Below are 15501 nucleotides of genomic sequence, written 5' to 3'. Positions count from 1 at the left end.
CGCCCTATTAACGGACCTCGAGGACCTCGCTGTTAAAAAGATTGGAGGGTTTGGAGTTGTGAGCAAGGAAAAGGTCTTCACGTTTGGAGACAATGGCAGCAGCATTTGTGCTTTCCAGTGATTTTAGACTGCTGTTCTCAGGTCCAAGGGAGATGGTGAGGATGATGGGTTGTTAACAGTTGTGGTTGGGGTTCTGAGGATAGCTGATCTGCATTTCTATCTGAATTCAAAGCCATATGATTCATATTGCTTGGAGATAAGGGAATGGTCTCTTAGATATATATCCATGTAAACCCTTGGACCGCAGGCAGTCTGTTTACATTTGCTTTGGGTCACACACAGGAAAGTGGTGGGAACTTGCATTCTGATTAGAAGGACCAAATTCTTGAGGACTTTAACAGTCTGGAAGATCCCCCTGGCTTGTGATAGAGGGTGTATCGCCAGGAAAAAGCCTTCACTATGGGGTTAAATGTTACCAGACTGGGAAAAGAAAGAAATGGAAGTAAACCCTTGAGAGCTAAGATTCACTTTGGACTGGACCCAAGAAAATTGAATGCTACTTAAGGGGGAGAGAGTATAAGGTATACCTAAGAAGCCGGTTTTTGATTGTGTTAAAAGGGAAAGTTCATTTCTGCAGCTTAAGGTACAAGTCGCCTACAAAAAGTGTTTTGTCATTGGTGCTTGTTTCTGTTTTTTCAGTAAAAGTCTTAAAATGTGAAATTGAGTCATGCATTCAGCTATCAATTGGAAGTTTGATTTTTTTTTTAAGCTATTGCTCTCTATGGAGATCAGGGGCTGGATTCTCCAATCCCCGGCGCCGAAATCCCCGATGACGATGAAATCGGGGGCGGCGCTGCTTTCGCTCCTGACAATTGGTTGAGGTCTGCCCTGCGATGCTCCATCCCCGACCAACCGAGTTCCTGATGACATGGGTCTCTCATGGTCTCACCTGCCGGGAAGTCAGCATGGCGGCTGCAAACTCAGTCTGGGGAGGGGTGGGGTGGATCTGCGAGTGGCATCCGCCATGAAGCATGGCGCGACTGCTACAGGCTGCCATCGTGCTCATGTGCGGCCACCGACCCAGCAACTGTCCAGGCCGTATCGACAGCCAGAGCAGGGAGCTGTGCGCTGCCTGGCTGCTCTCCCCCGGAACAGGGAATCGGTAGCCATTTTGCGGCAGTTATCCTGGTTTAAAACACCTCCGTTTTTTTCGTGCCGGCATGGGGACCTGGCCTCGGGCACGGGGACCTGGCCTCGGGCACGGGGACCTGGCCTCGGGCACGGGGACCTGGCCTCGGGCACGGGGACCTGGCCTCGGGCATGGGGACCTGGCCTCGGGCACGGGGACCTGGCCTCGGGCACGGGGACCTGGCCTCGGGCATGGGGGCCTCGCCTCGGGCACGGGGACCTGGCCTCGGGCACGGGGACCTGGCCTCGGGCACGGGGACCTGGCCTCGGGCACGGGGACCTGGCCTCGGGCACGGGGACCTGGCCTCGGGCACGGGGACCTGGCCTCGGGCACGGGGACCTGGCCTCGGGCACGGGGACCTGGCCTCGGGCACGGGGACCTGGCCTCGGGCACGGGGACCTCGGGCACGGGGACCTGGCCTCGGGCACGGGGACCTGGCCTCGGGCACGGGGACCTGGCCTCGGGCACGGGGACCTGGCCTCGGGCACGGGGACCTGGCCTCGGGCACGGGGACCTGGCCTCGGGCACGGGGACCTGGCCTCGGGCACGGGGACCTGGCCTCGGGCACGGGGACCTGGCCTCGGGCACGGGGACCTGGCCTCGGGCACGGGGACCTGGCCTCGGGCACGGGGACCTCGGGCACGGGGACCTCGGGCATGGGGACCTCGGGCACGGGGACCTGGCCTCGGGCATGGGGACCTGGCCTCGGGCATGGGGACCTGGCCTCGGGCATGGGGCCTCGGGCATGGGGACCTGGCCTCGGGCATGGGGACCTGGCCTCGGGCATGGGGACCTGGGCACGGGGACCTGGCCTCGGGCACGGGGGCCTGGGCACGGGGGCCTGGCCTCGGGCACGGGGGCCTGGCCTCGGGCACGGGGGCCTCGGGCATGGGGACCTGGGGCACGGGGACCTGGCCTCGGGCATGGGTTTCGTCCGGGTGCTCCTCACGCAGACACGAGAGAACAAGCAGACTCCGCACAGACAGTGACCCAAGCCGGGAATCAGGCATCGGACCCTGGAGCTGTGAAGCTACGTTGTTAATCACTGTGCTACCATGCCGCCCTTTCATTGCAAATATTAAAAATGTCTTGAAAAAAGATAATTGTACACTTCCCACAATGATGTCGCAGAATAAAATAATGACATATTTTCCAACATTGACTTTGATGACTTCATTACTTTAATTACCATCTCCACTTTTCACTACGTTAGCTGTAATCTCCTGCAACCCAATTCAAGGCCACCCCATGGCATTGTTTTAAATTCCTGTCTGTATCAGAAGTGTACTCATCTGTATATTTTCTACCATTGAAAAGTTGTGGAAAATTCACAAAGGGGAGCTATTAATAATGGAAGTTCCTGAGCCCATGACAAGTAACTTCAACAGTAATGGGCCATAGTGTCCAATAATAGATTTGTCATCAAGAATTTAAAGATGGAGGTCAAACTTTAAGAAAAAAATACGTTTTTATCAGATCACAACTGAAGGCAGATATTTTATAATCTTGTGGATAGAAAGTATTATTGGTCACTTGGGATGCATGGGGATAAATCTAATCAAAGCCCGATTGTAAAACATATGCTTAAAAACATTTTTCCCATCCGTGAATAGATTTACCAATTGGTGGAATAAAGCATCAGTCCCGAATGATTGATTAAGTTCTAAATGTATGTTATTGATCCAAACACAATGTGTTGTGAAATAAGTTATTTTCCTCGTGCAAATATTGTCGTAGAGCAATGAACAGCAATGTTCGCAATTTATATATGCTCTCTTCCATACATACATGGGCTTCAAGCAGTAAATTCCATGATCCTGTAGAAGTGACCTTTAACAACTTGTAATACAAGGTGTTTCTGGAAATGGAGCATTCTTGACAGTAGCTCGACCTGGGCAGGAGCTGTTTATTCAGCACCACACAACTCAACTACATGGATGACTGGCAGGAGAATATCAACAATTTTAGATTAATCCCCGATTCATAAAGAAGTGCAGCAACTAGATACAAGGCTGAGATGGGGTATGGGGATAAGGCAGGAAAGTGGAGTTGAGATCAGATCAGCCATAATCTCACTGAATGGCGAAGCAGACTCAGTCAATACCTCTGAAGTGAATACTTATGAATAAATAGCCTATATTTGTTCAAATCATTGAGGTCAAGTGGTCAAAGGGCCTCTTGATATTTGTCTGGTCCAGAGGAATTGAAGATACAAAATTTGATCAGAAAAGTCTTTGTAAATTAATCGTATTCAAACACACTCAGCTGTGGTGTGCTTTTTCACTAAGTAATTTGCTTTGGCAGCATGGGTGCACAGTTGTTAGCACTGCTGTTTCATGGCAACAAGGACCTGGGTCACTGTCCATGTGGAGTTTGCACATCTCCCGTGTCTGCACTGGTCTCACTCCCACAACCCAAAAAGATATGCAGGGAAGGTGAATTTTCCTTCAATTGACCAAACAGGAGGATGAGGGTAAAGCAGTTGATGTGGTGTATATGGATTTCAGTAAAGCATTTGATAAGGTTCCCCACGGTAGGCTATTGCAGAAAATACAGAGGCATGGGATTCAGGGTGATTTAGCAGTTTGGATCAGAAATTGGCTAACTGATAGAAGACAAAGAGTGGTGGTTGATGGGAAATGCTCTGACTGGTGTCCAGTTACTAGTGGTGTGCCACAAGGATCTGTTTTGGGGCCGTTGCTGTTTGTCGTTTTTATAAATGACCTGGAGGAGGGCGTAGAAGGATGGGTGAGTAAATTTGCGGATGACACTAAAGTCGGTGGAGTTGTGGACAGTGCAGAAGGATGTTACAAGTTACAGAGGGGCATAGATAAGCTGCAGAGCTGGGCTGACAGGTGGCAAATGGAGTTTAATGCAGAAAAGTGTGAGGTGATTCATTTTGGAAGGAATAACAGAAAGGCAGAGTACTGGGCTAATGGTAAGATTATTGGTAGTGTGGACGAGCAGAGAGATCTCGGTGTCCATGTCCATAGATCCCTGAAAGTTGCCACCCAGGTTGAGAGGGTTGTTAAGAAGGCATACGGTGTGTTAGCTTTTATTGGTAGAGGAATTGAGTTTCGGAGCCATGTTGCAGTTGTACAAAACTCTGGTGCGGCCGCATTTGGGGAAAAGGGGCTTTTCACAGTAACTTCATTTGAAGCCTACTCGTGACAATAAGCGATTTTCATTTTTTTTTTTCATTTTCATTCATTTGGAGTATTGTGTGCAGTTCTGGTCGCCACATTATAGGAAGGATGTGGAAGCATTGGAAAGGGTACCGAGGAGATTTACAAGAATGTTGCCTGGTATGGAGGGAAGATCATATGAGGAAAGGCTGAAGGACATGAGGCTGTTTTCGTTAGAGAGAAGAAGGTTAAGAGGTGACTTAATTGAGGCATACAAGGTGATCAGAGGATTAGATAGGGTGGACAGTGAGAGCCTTTTTCCTCGGATGGTGATGTCCAGCACGAGGGGACATAGCTTTAAATTGAGGGGAGATAGATATAGGACAGATGTCAGAGGTAGGTTCTTTACTCAGAGAGTAGTAAGGGCGTGGAATGCCCTGCCTGCAACAGTAGTGGACTCGCCAACACTAAACGCATTCAAATGGTCATTGGATAGACATATGGACGATAAGGGAATAGTGTAGAGGGACTTGAGAGGGGTTTCACAGGACGGCGCAACATCGTGGGCCGAAGGGCCTGTACTGCGCTGTAATGTTCTATGTTCTAAATTGCCTCATCAGAAAAACTGAATTGGGTACTCCAAATGCATATATTTTTTTAAAAGTTAGTTGACAAAGGGAGCATGGAAAGGCTTGACATTATTCTTATTGCAGAGTTACATCCTTGGAGCTCCTTTGTACCATTCTTAATATCTGCAAATTATATTTAAATTATGATCCCAGACCAGACCCCAACAGTAGCAAGGATACAAGACTGAAATGACAATATTTTTGTTTAAGTCAAGACTGTGCAGAAAGAATTATTCGCTTTATGATTGCATTGGGGGGGGGGGGGGGGGGGATTAAAAATAAAAATCAGCATTTGGTATTTCGGAAACAAAACTTGAAAAAAAATTAAACTTTTTAACTTCACATCCAAAATGAACAGCTTGCAATTACCCCTTGAACACAAACAATACAGTAAGAAAAAAAACATACAGCTCTTAATCCATCTGAAAATTAGCAGGGCCATTGGCTCGTTGGTTTAGGGGTATGATTCTCGCTTAGGGTGCGAGAGGTCCCGGGTTCAAATCCCGGACGAGCCCTGTTTCAGGGGCTGGTTTAGCTCACTCAGCTAAATCGCTGGCTTTTAAAACAGACCAAGCAGTCCAGCAGCACGGTTCGATTCCCGTACCAGCCTCCCCGGACAGGCGCCGGAATGTGGCGACTAGGGGCTTTTCACAGTAACTTCATTGAAGCCTACTCGTGACAATAAGCGATTTTCATTTTCATAATACTTGTTTTATAAAACAGATTTGGCTCCAATTGGAACCCCTTTGGCTGAATATTTCCCCAAAACTGCTTTGACTAGGTTGTTTCAGCCTCTTCCTCATCTGCAGACAAGACTGTCCGGCTTTAAAATATATATATTTTTTAACCAATCCAACTTGGAAAGAATTGTGGACTCAGTCAGGCAGATCTCAGCTCCTCTCGCTCTTTCAAAGCTTCTCCAACTAAACTCCTGTCTCTGGCTCCACCTAGCAATTACCTGATTTCCTCATCTCCAAGTTTAAAAACACAAACATCTCTGCAGGCTGCAAAAGCACATCAACCCCCCAGGGAAGGCCCCAGTCAATCCACAGTTTCCTGGTCAATTTCACCTGCTATTTACCAGAAGCAAAACAAAATCCTTTTCTAAAAGCATGACCACTGCAGCCAAACAAACCATACCCCCAGGCTTTTAACTCTCAACCTGTTCCAAGATTTAGAAGCCAATATTCCTGAAATCTTCCAATCATCACAAAAGCCATAGCCAAGCACAACACTTGATTTTCTACCAAAAATGCAATATTGCATTCAAATATTAGCATGTTTCCTTTCTAGCCAGGGGCTCACTTACACCGGCCAGGTTCAACCATTTTGAATAGCAGCCTACAGTTGTCATACTGTACCCTAATTTGTTGCTGGGGCCTCAAGAATGTTTCCACTCCTGTCTCTCTCCAATTTTTCCAAGGTAACTTCAATTCCTCATTGGAGGGACAACAGAAGGTAGTCGATTTACTATGCACACGTCCTCAAAATGCAAAGTAGGCTCGGGCTGAGGTGCTTGAAATGTGGAGTTCATCTACTTTGCATTAAATACCTGTAATGCCGCAAGGTGTATACACCTGCCATTAAGTGGCATTGATCAAATGTCAAAATCTTATTTTGGCACAACGTTTGAGCCTTCAGGGGGTTAAGTGAAGTAATTGCTAAACCTGTGCTTAACATTGCTCTTCAGGTTACAAAATTCCAAACCACAAGTTTAGCTTAAGGTATTATTGCACAACAGAGACAAATTCTTATGACCCAAGTGCAATCCATCAGTGCTTAAAATTTACAAGAGAAATTTGCCTCTGGGCAAAATCATGTGACATATATTCAGCCGGAGAATTTAATGAGAGCATCCATGCATGGAAAATTCCAGTAAATGTCAAGGGGGAGAATTAATGGACAGCGCTGGTCAGAAACATCACCAGTCCCATGCCTTCCAGTCAGACTCCAGGACGGTGTTTTTCAAACTTTTTTTCAGGGATCCATTTTTACTAACCGGCCAACCTTCGCGACCCCGCCGGCCGACTTTCACGACCCATCTTTTTCTCTTGCCTTGTTTGTTGCTGATAAAAATGGAGGAAATGGTTTTGGGTCCCTTTGGCCCCAATGATTGCCCGAATTTGAAAAAAAATACTACGACCATATAAAAAAACACATGCAGCCACACTGTGCATGCGTACCGATGATCACGCACGCTTGCCCAGTGCGGCTGAATTTTAAAAAAAAAATCTGTTCCTGGCCATTTTGAAGGCCGCTCGCAGTCGGCTGTTGCGTGTAGATTTACACGATCGAGTGCGCTGCGATGGACGGCTCTGCGACCCACCCACGGGTCGCGCCCCCGAGTTTGACAATGCCTACTCTAGGATAACCTAGACTGAGACTCCAGTGCAGTACTGAGGTAATACTGTACTTTTGGAAGTGCTGTCTTGCAAAGGAGACAGCAAACTGACCTGCTTTCTCAGTGTAAATGAAATATCCCAGGGTACGATTTCTAAAAAGGAGCAGGCATGACCCAAGGTGTCGCAGCCAAAATGATCCCTTAATCAACATCACAAAAACAGATTATCCGCACATTATTGTGTGTATTTTCTATATACAAATTGGCTACTACATTTCATACATTCCAACCGTGACCATAAAGTGATTTATGACATCCAGTGGTTGTGAGGAGCATTGTACTAATGCAAATATTCAGGTATACCAAGTAATTAGGACCAGAAGATCATCATTTATTGTGAGGAAAATTCATGACAGAAGTAGGAGGAAATGCTTCAGTTGTACAGGGTATGAGTGAGACCACATCTGGAGTAGTGCTAGAGATCTATCTCCTTGTTTAAGGAAAGATGCAAATTCAATAGAAACAGTTCAGAGAAGGGTTACTACTAATACCGGGAATGGGCAGGTTGTCTTGCGAGGAAAGGTTCGAGCAGTTAGGTTTGTATCCATTAGGGTTTAGAAGAGAGGGAGGCAACTTAATCATAACTTAAGATCCTGAGGGGTATTCACAGGGTGGATGTGGAGAGGATGTTTCCACTTGTCAGAATGTTTAGAATGAGGGGTCACTGTTTAAAAATGAAGGTTCACTCATTAAGCCAGAGATGAGAAGAATTTTTTTTCTCTCAGATGTTCAAGTGCCTTTTGGAACTCTTCCTTAAAAAGCAATGGAAGCTAAGCCTTTGAATATTTTAAGGCTCAGCTCGATAGATTCATGATTACCAAGGGAGTGAAATGTCAATGGGGGTTGAAGCTACAATCAGATCAGCCACGATCTTATTGAATGGTGGAGTAGGCCCGAGGGGCTGAGTGGCCTACTCCTGCTCCTAATTCATATTGTGTGCACGTTTATTTCTTTCACATTTTCCAGGAACTGGATGGGTATGGGTCTTGGGGACAGCATTGTTCATGGGATGTGGGCATCGCAGGCTGGGCCAGCATTTATTGACCATCCCTAATTACCCTAGAGGGGGCACTTTAAGAGTCAACCACATTCTGGATATGGAGTTCCATGTGGGCCAGACCAGGCAAGGATGGCAGATTTCCTTCCCTAAAGGATTTAAGCAAACCCAGATGGGTTTTCTCGAAAATCGACACTGGTTTCATGGTCATTATTCAACTTTTAATTTCAGATTTATATCGAATTCAAATTTCACCATCTGCAGTTCCAGGATTTGAACCTGTCATGTGAGAGTACCTTTAAGAAATGAATGTTTAAGCAATGTACCTTTAAGAAATGGAGCAGGTCATATTACTGAAGTGATGTCAGAGTGTGGGTGGAGCTGGGTTTTTAGCTCAGCCATTTTGCAGTGTTTTGGTTTCAGTTTTGAGGAAAAGAGCTTGGGTGTGTCTGTGTTTGCAGTGAGCTGGATCTGCGATGATCTCAGCCATGAAAGACTATCTCTGAATCATTTGGGTGATTTAAACTCATAATAGTAATGTCTTTAAACTGATGTGTTTCTGTTTAAAGGTGTTAAGTCTTTTGGAGGTTTGAAGGAACATTTTGAGGGATTATTTAGTGTTGTATTATTTTCGGGGTTATCTTTGAAGTAAGGGGTGTTAAGGAATCCAATGTTTATTTAAAAAGGTTAAGTTGAATTCATGGAATAAACATTGTTTTGTGTTTAAAATCCCCCGTGTCCATAATTGTAATACCACACCTGAAGACCAAGCCGTCTGCTTCAAAAGAAACAATACATTAAAGGGAGAGGTTGGTTGAACTAAATGATACATTTTGGGGTTCGGAAAACGCCGCTCCCATAGCAAACCCGAGTCTGTAGTCCAAGTCTCTGGTTTACTAGTCCAGTGACAATACTACAATGCCACCACCTCCCTGTGATGAGAGTGGTGGTGGTGTACTCCATTGCTTGTAGCACAAGTTTGGTTTGGCCCATTCTCACGCCTATCCCTTTCCACACATGCACACTATAGAGTTTGAAATTGGCACCATCTTCCAGAAAGGAGCCCCAGACTGCTTGGCTATTCTAGTAAGAGAGACTGTGTTATGTGCCGAGCGGCATGTAACAAATTTCCTAGAGTCCTCGTCAACCCATTTCAGAAGGAAAGTAAGTAGCAATCATGGTGTATGGCACGGTGGCCTAGTGCTTAGCTGCCTCACAGTACCAAGGACCCAGGTTCAATTCTGGCCTCGGGTGACTGTCTATGTAGAGTTTGCACTTTCTTCCAGTGTCTGCGTGGGTTTTCTCTGGGTGCCCCGGTTTCCTCCCACTGTCCAAAGATGTGCAAGTTAGGTGGATTGGCCATGTTAAAATTGACCCATAGGTTAGGAGAGGTTTCAGGGATTGGGCAGGGGCCTAAGTAGTGTGCTCTTTCTGAGACTTGATGGGCTGAATGGCCTCCTGCACTGTAGGGATTCTATTACAAGATCACACCGTGTGCGCTGCAGAAGAGATGGGGTTAAAAGTCATTCCAAATCCAAAACAAAGACTTTTAGAGAAAATGTTAGACATGAAATCCACATTCATTACTGGAACAATACTGGTTGGGAGAACTTGGGTTGCTGCACATCAAGCCAGTACTGCAGCAATATTTCTGCACACATTCTAAATGTGGCAGGTTTGGAAAATCATGCAATAGGAATGCTGTCTCCACCTTGCAGCTGCCACAAGCATGAACACTCTTTCAGGCAGCAAGGTGTGTGGAAAATGACTGAAAAGCTTGAGCTGACTGTCTGCCGAGGAGATGATGTGAAATTCAACCAATGGTGTACAGTAATTAAGACAGTGCTGTGCTACTTAATCCAACACGATTTCTGCTATAACCGAATTGAAAAAGATAATGGCCAAGTTATTATTTCCTAACAAGTGCCTTCACTACAACAGAATTTTCCTCAAGGCATCGTAAAGCTGAGAGGGAGGAGGAGAAAGGAGCTCGAAAATCAAAATGTCAAAACCAAACATGCCATTAAGTAGCATTACTCTATTTTCCTTATGAATCGCATGCTGTAACAGTGCAGCATGGTCTGTCTACCATATACTTAAATACCCAAGTCATCGATCCAGCTGTCAGGCTTAGACCAGTGACAATGATGAAAAATTTCCATTGCACTGCATTCAAAACAAAAGGCACACCAGACCAGCAAGGCATTTGTCAGCATCAAAATTAATGAATGTCATTCCCAATGTCCGACTGTTTAAACCAAGTGTCTTGCGTACCCCCGCCACCTCATACGAGCTGCATTGTGTATTTCATGGAGTGCTGCCGCCGTCGCATTGTGTTTTTCAGGAAAAAGTAACAGCAGAAATATTGGCAGATATTTGCCAGTGTCTTTTTAGTCAGAGCACCACAGCTGGTAGGGTGGGGTGCTGAAAGATACAACCCAGGATATCATTGACCCAGAGCCGGGGCCATCATCAAAAGGGAGAAGGAGGCACATGTCATGCATAGGCAGCTGGGATCAAGTGGACCCCTTGAAGAGTATAGGGCTTGTCGGAGTAGAGTTGAGAGAAAAATCAGGAGGGCAGAAAGGGAATACGAGATTGTCTTGGCAGATAATGCAAAGGAAAATCCGAAGAGCTTTTACAGATATATAAAGGATAAAAGGGTGACTGGGGAGAGGGTATGGCCTCTTAAGGATAAACAAGGTAATCTATGTGCAGATCCACAAGGGATGGAAGAGGTCCTAAATGAATATTTCTAGTCTGTATTTACTGTTGGAGAAATTGTGGAAATAAAAAGTGATGTCTTGAAGTGTGTACATATTATAGAGAAGGAGGTACTGGAGGTATTAAAGTGCATCAAGATAGATAAATCCCCAGGACCTGATTCCAGGACGTTGTGGGAGGCTAGGAAATTGCCAGCCCCCGAGCTGAGATATTTGAATCATCGACAGCCATAGGAGAGGTGCCTGAAGATTGGAGGGTAGCAAATGTTGTGCCCTTGTTGAAGAAGGGCTGCAGGGATAAACCTGGGAACGACAGACCGGTTAGCCTTACTTCTGTAGTGGGTAAATTGTTAGAAGTTATTCTGAGATACAGGGGCGGGATTCTCTGCTGGCAGAATGCTCCTTTTTTCCAGTAATCCGGGCGTTTGCCGACAGCGTGGGGCTGCCCCACAATGGGACCGGCAGAGTGGGTATAGAGCGATATGGGCCAAATGCGGGCAAGTGGGACTAACGTAGTGATGGGCAAGCTGTGCCGAAGGGCCTGCTTCCATGCAGTAACCATCTAGTCTCTATGACTCTTAAGTTGTTGATGTTGGGAGAATTAGCGATGGTTTTGCCATTGAATGTCAAGGGGTGATGGTTACACAGTTCTCTTTTTGGAGACGGTGTTACAACACCCTAGGCCAGTGCACAATTCCATTCCACCCCCATCTGACCCAGATTCGCAACACTATTGTAATTAACTCTTTTATTTTTAAAATACCTGAGGTCTTTGGCTGCCCAAAACTAGAGTTTAACATGAGTAACATTTTATTATTAACAGTAACGATAATTAAATGGGCAACATAAATACAACTGGTTAATTACTATCTCATCTCTAGCTCTCCCCTTTTAACTTGAGCACACATACATACGCAAGCGCACGCACGCACACATACATACACACACTGGCAAACAAGCATAGAGAGGTGTAAAATAATGGTGAAAGTAAAAGGATAAGAGTCTTTGTTTCAGATGCATAACTTCCAGTTAATTTCTTTCTTCAGTCTCGGCTTTAAGATTAATGTTATTTGTTTTTTAAGCTTGAATTTTTTTCATTGTGTGGACTCTTAGAAATAGCAGGAAGCCAGCCTTTAAGAGCGAGTTAGAGAGACAGATTTTTCTTTCAGGGTCTGGAAGATTCTGCCTTCAGATGGTAAGGAGCACAGAGAGAGAGCTGCATCTACCTTCATCTAGGAGTCTAATGGCTTCTCCTGGGTTTTCTCTGAAAAAACCGCATCTGACAGGAATCGGTCACTATTGGTTGTCAAGCAGAATACTGTCCCTGGTCAATCCATTGGCCACCAGCCAACCAATCGAAACAAACCCCTCCAATCTTTTGGGTGCCATAGATTCTTTATGAAATTGAACTATTTTGACAATTCCTCAGCATAAAGATTAACAAACATGATTTTCTAACTCATCCTAAGTACCAGGCACATCTATTAACTCTGGCAGCAAGTGAAGAAGCTTGGGAGGAATCCATAGAAAAATTAAGATTAGACAACGTTTACTCTGCCTGGGTGCTGAAACGTAACTTGTTTAATGTAAAATTTAAAACCGACATAAGCTAATGTAAACAATATTCTTCCCTCTGTAGCCACACTGTATAAATGTCACCTGATTTTTTTACTTTGGCAGAGTCCGCTCAGAGGTCTATCTCTGAAGCTGGGCTCTCCCAATGCGTCGGTCCATAAATGATCGTTCTGCTCCTGAGACTTCTGATTATTTTGTGGAAAACAGAAAATCCACAACAACTGGTGTTGCGAGCAGGATATTCGTATCAGATCATTAGAAAGGCTCTGCAAACAGGGTGAGTATATTTAAGTTCCACCTGTAGTTAGTGCAGTTGGCTTGTCTGAAATGAATGGAAGAAACTGGGAGGAGGTCTTGGGCAGTGCGAATTGCCAAGGTAGGTGATTGCGCAGGTGGACCTTTGGGGCCGTAGCCACATGGGAGAGCCGAGCCACTACCGAGTAAAGGAGTGCAGGCATGTCTGACCTCACCAGTTGGAGCAGAATTACAATTCTTCAAGACTTTTGATGGCGAAGTCAGACCTGTGTTCTTGGAGTAGAAATGCAAGAGAGGCTAAAAGGAAACATCAAGGCATTTAAGACCCAAGTTGATCCATCAATGCACACTTGATTACCAACACTGCAGTTTGTGTGGGAAAACTAGTTTGATGGACTTCCTTTCTGGATATTTCTGGGATAAACTCATCAATGCAATTCCAGTGAAGGCGATGCACATACAACTTCTACCAGCAGACTTCTCCCTCCGACTCGACAATTAATCTGTTGACCAGGGAGAAAAATAACTTATTTGGGCAAGATCGAAGAATATTATTTAAAAACCCAACTGGTTCGCTTTGCATTTAGGACAAGGATCACCTAACCTGTTCCATACTGAGACTGACTCTCAATACCCTTTAAAGGGACCTACCAAGCCATTCTGTTGTAAAAGTTGTCACCCGTCAGGGCTACCAAGGTCAATAGTGCAATCTTGCCAGTGTCATTCATAGCCTGAGAATTTTTTAAAACTAAAAGTGCAGAATATATATTTGGCAAAAATAGCAGAATGCATATATTTCTCCATGATTAATGATCCTCTAACCCGAATCTGTTTAGAAAAGTCAGGTTTCAAAGCCACGGCTTGCTGAATTTTGTCAGGGTCGGTTAATTATGATGAAAATAAATGCATTCCCCAATTCTACATTTGAAAGAACCATTTTTGGCTCTCGAGGTGTTTTGCCCTTGCAAATGGAGCGAGTTTCAAAGTCATTGCAAGTGTCAAATATTTTTCGGATGGCAAAATCATCCCAAGGGACTTCACGGACGTACTACCTTAAGGATGCAACATAACTACAAGTTTTCTTGCGTAAAGTGACCTATTTTCACTTGGCCTTCTCCGGTCCCCCTCCCCAGCCACCCCCACTGCATCGTTAATATTGAAATTGGAATTTTCAAAGCACAAGTCTCGTGAAATTTTGGTTTTCTTTTGCCAGCATTTTCTTGCCACCATTTTCAAAACATATTTTAGTTTTCTTCACATTCAGGCTCATCTTTTTGTTCCTGTCCCTCCCTCAGAACAATGCAGAGTTCAGTTTTGTCCTTAAGAAGAAAAAAAAATCTGACACCATAAAATATCATGAAAATACTGGCATCAGTTGCAACGTTGCAGGGCTGACTGCAAAGCCTGCCGAACTGAACGGAAGTGTTTAACTTTGTACGTTCCTCACTAACTTTCAAGAGTATTATGGTCCCGAACAGTAAGATCTGATGTTTTTGAGATAACAATGTGCAATAAAAATGTGCTAAAAGGAGGAAGTGACATAATCTCAGTGGACAGGAGCTGTATTATATTGGAGTGAAAGAGCATTTATGTTCACTTCAATGACCTATTGGTTCACAGGATAACCTATTGAATTATGCGAAGATGCGTGCCTTTTGTGAAGCAATTGCTCAAGGGTTTTTGATCACTGGAAATTATGACAACAATACAAGCACAATAGAGTGCCCTTTTCAGTACAGATTACACTAACAACAGTACATGCTTTTATTGCAATAAGTGCATCTTCATAGAGTAGCGAACAAACAATTTAGCTCTATTGTCGCATATTGTTGAGAAAGCCTCAGATGCAGACTTTGAGTTGATTGAACATAATGAGCTACTTTTATATTCCCTGTGTCACCTGTTTCAGCTGTACTCTGCTTCACTAGTTGAATATTTCTGGAATGATGGGAGGCGGGGTGGTACAAAAAAGATATCCAGATCAGTTCATTTATATGCAAGTTAAACTTCAAGGTGGATAATTGTCTCTTTTGCAGCACTTATCCAGCCTCATGTTATGGCAGCACTTTGACCATTGGCATGTGCAAGCCTGGAGATAATTGGCAAGTGAAAAGTCTAGCACAGGATACAGGGATATGAAAAGATTGTTATGGACAGGCCTTGGAGCAGAGCACATAAAATGATGATTTAAAATAAAATCATTTGTGGGTTTGGGCATAGCTGGCTAGGTCAACATTTATTGCCCGTCTCTAATTGGCATTGAGAAGGTTGTGGTGAGCTGCCTTCTTGAACCGCTGTAGTCGATGTGGGGTATGTAGACCTCCGGTGCTGTTAGGGAGGAATTTTGATGAAACGTAGATACTGGATATGTTAAGAAAATAAGAAAATGTAATGCTTTTGGTAATATCATTGCCATATTTCTTATGTACACTGTTGGGGTATCAGTATGGTCATTGGAGATTGTGTCCTCTGCTTCTAATTTTTCCTACAAGTGGAAACATCTTCTCCACGTCCACTCTATCCAGGCCTCTCAGTATCCTGTAAGTTTCAATAAGATGCTCCCCCACCCCCCCCATCCTTCTAAACTCCAACGAGTTAGAGTCCTCC

General features: G+C 44.9%; 1 protein-coding gene and 1 non-coding gene across 3 annotated transcripts in view; both read left to right on the top strand.

The window, feature by feature from the left end:
- Nucleotides 1-15501, top strand: part of tsnare1 (T-SNARE Domain Containing 1) — a 975066-nt gene that overhangs the window by 66841 nt on the left and 892724 nt on the right. The window lies entirely within an intron of this gene.
- On the top strand, nt 5387-5458 carry trnap-agg. The gene has a single exon. It is a non-coding gene; the product is annotated as a tRNA-Pro (tRNA).

The sequence above is a fragment of the Scyliorhinus canicula genome, chromosome 10 (genome assembly GCF_902713615.1).
Source record: "Scyliorhinus canicula chromosome 10, sScyCan1.1, whole genome shotgun sequence".
Classification (NCBI taxonomy): domain Eukaryota; kingdom Metazoa; phylum Chordata; class Chondrichthyes; order Carcharhiniformes; family Scyliorhinidae; genus Scyliorhinus; species Scyliorhinus canicula.
Note: the sequence above shows the minus strand (reverse complement) of the source record. Positions and strands in the feature narration are given on the sequence as shown.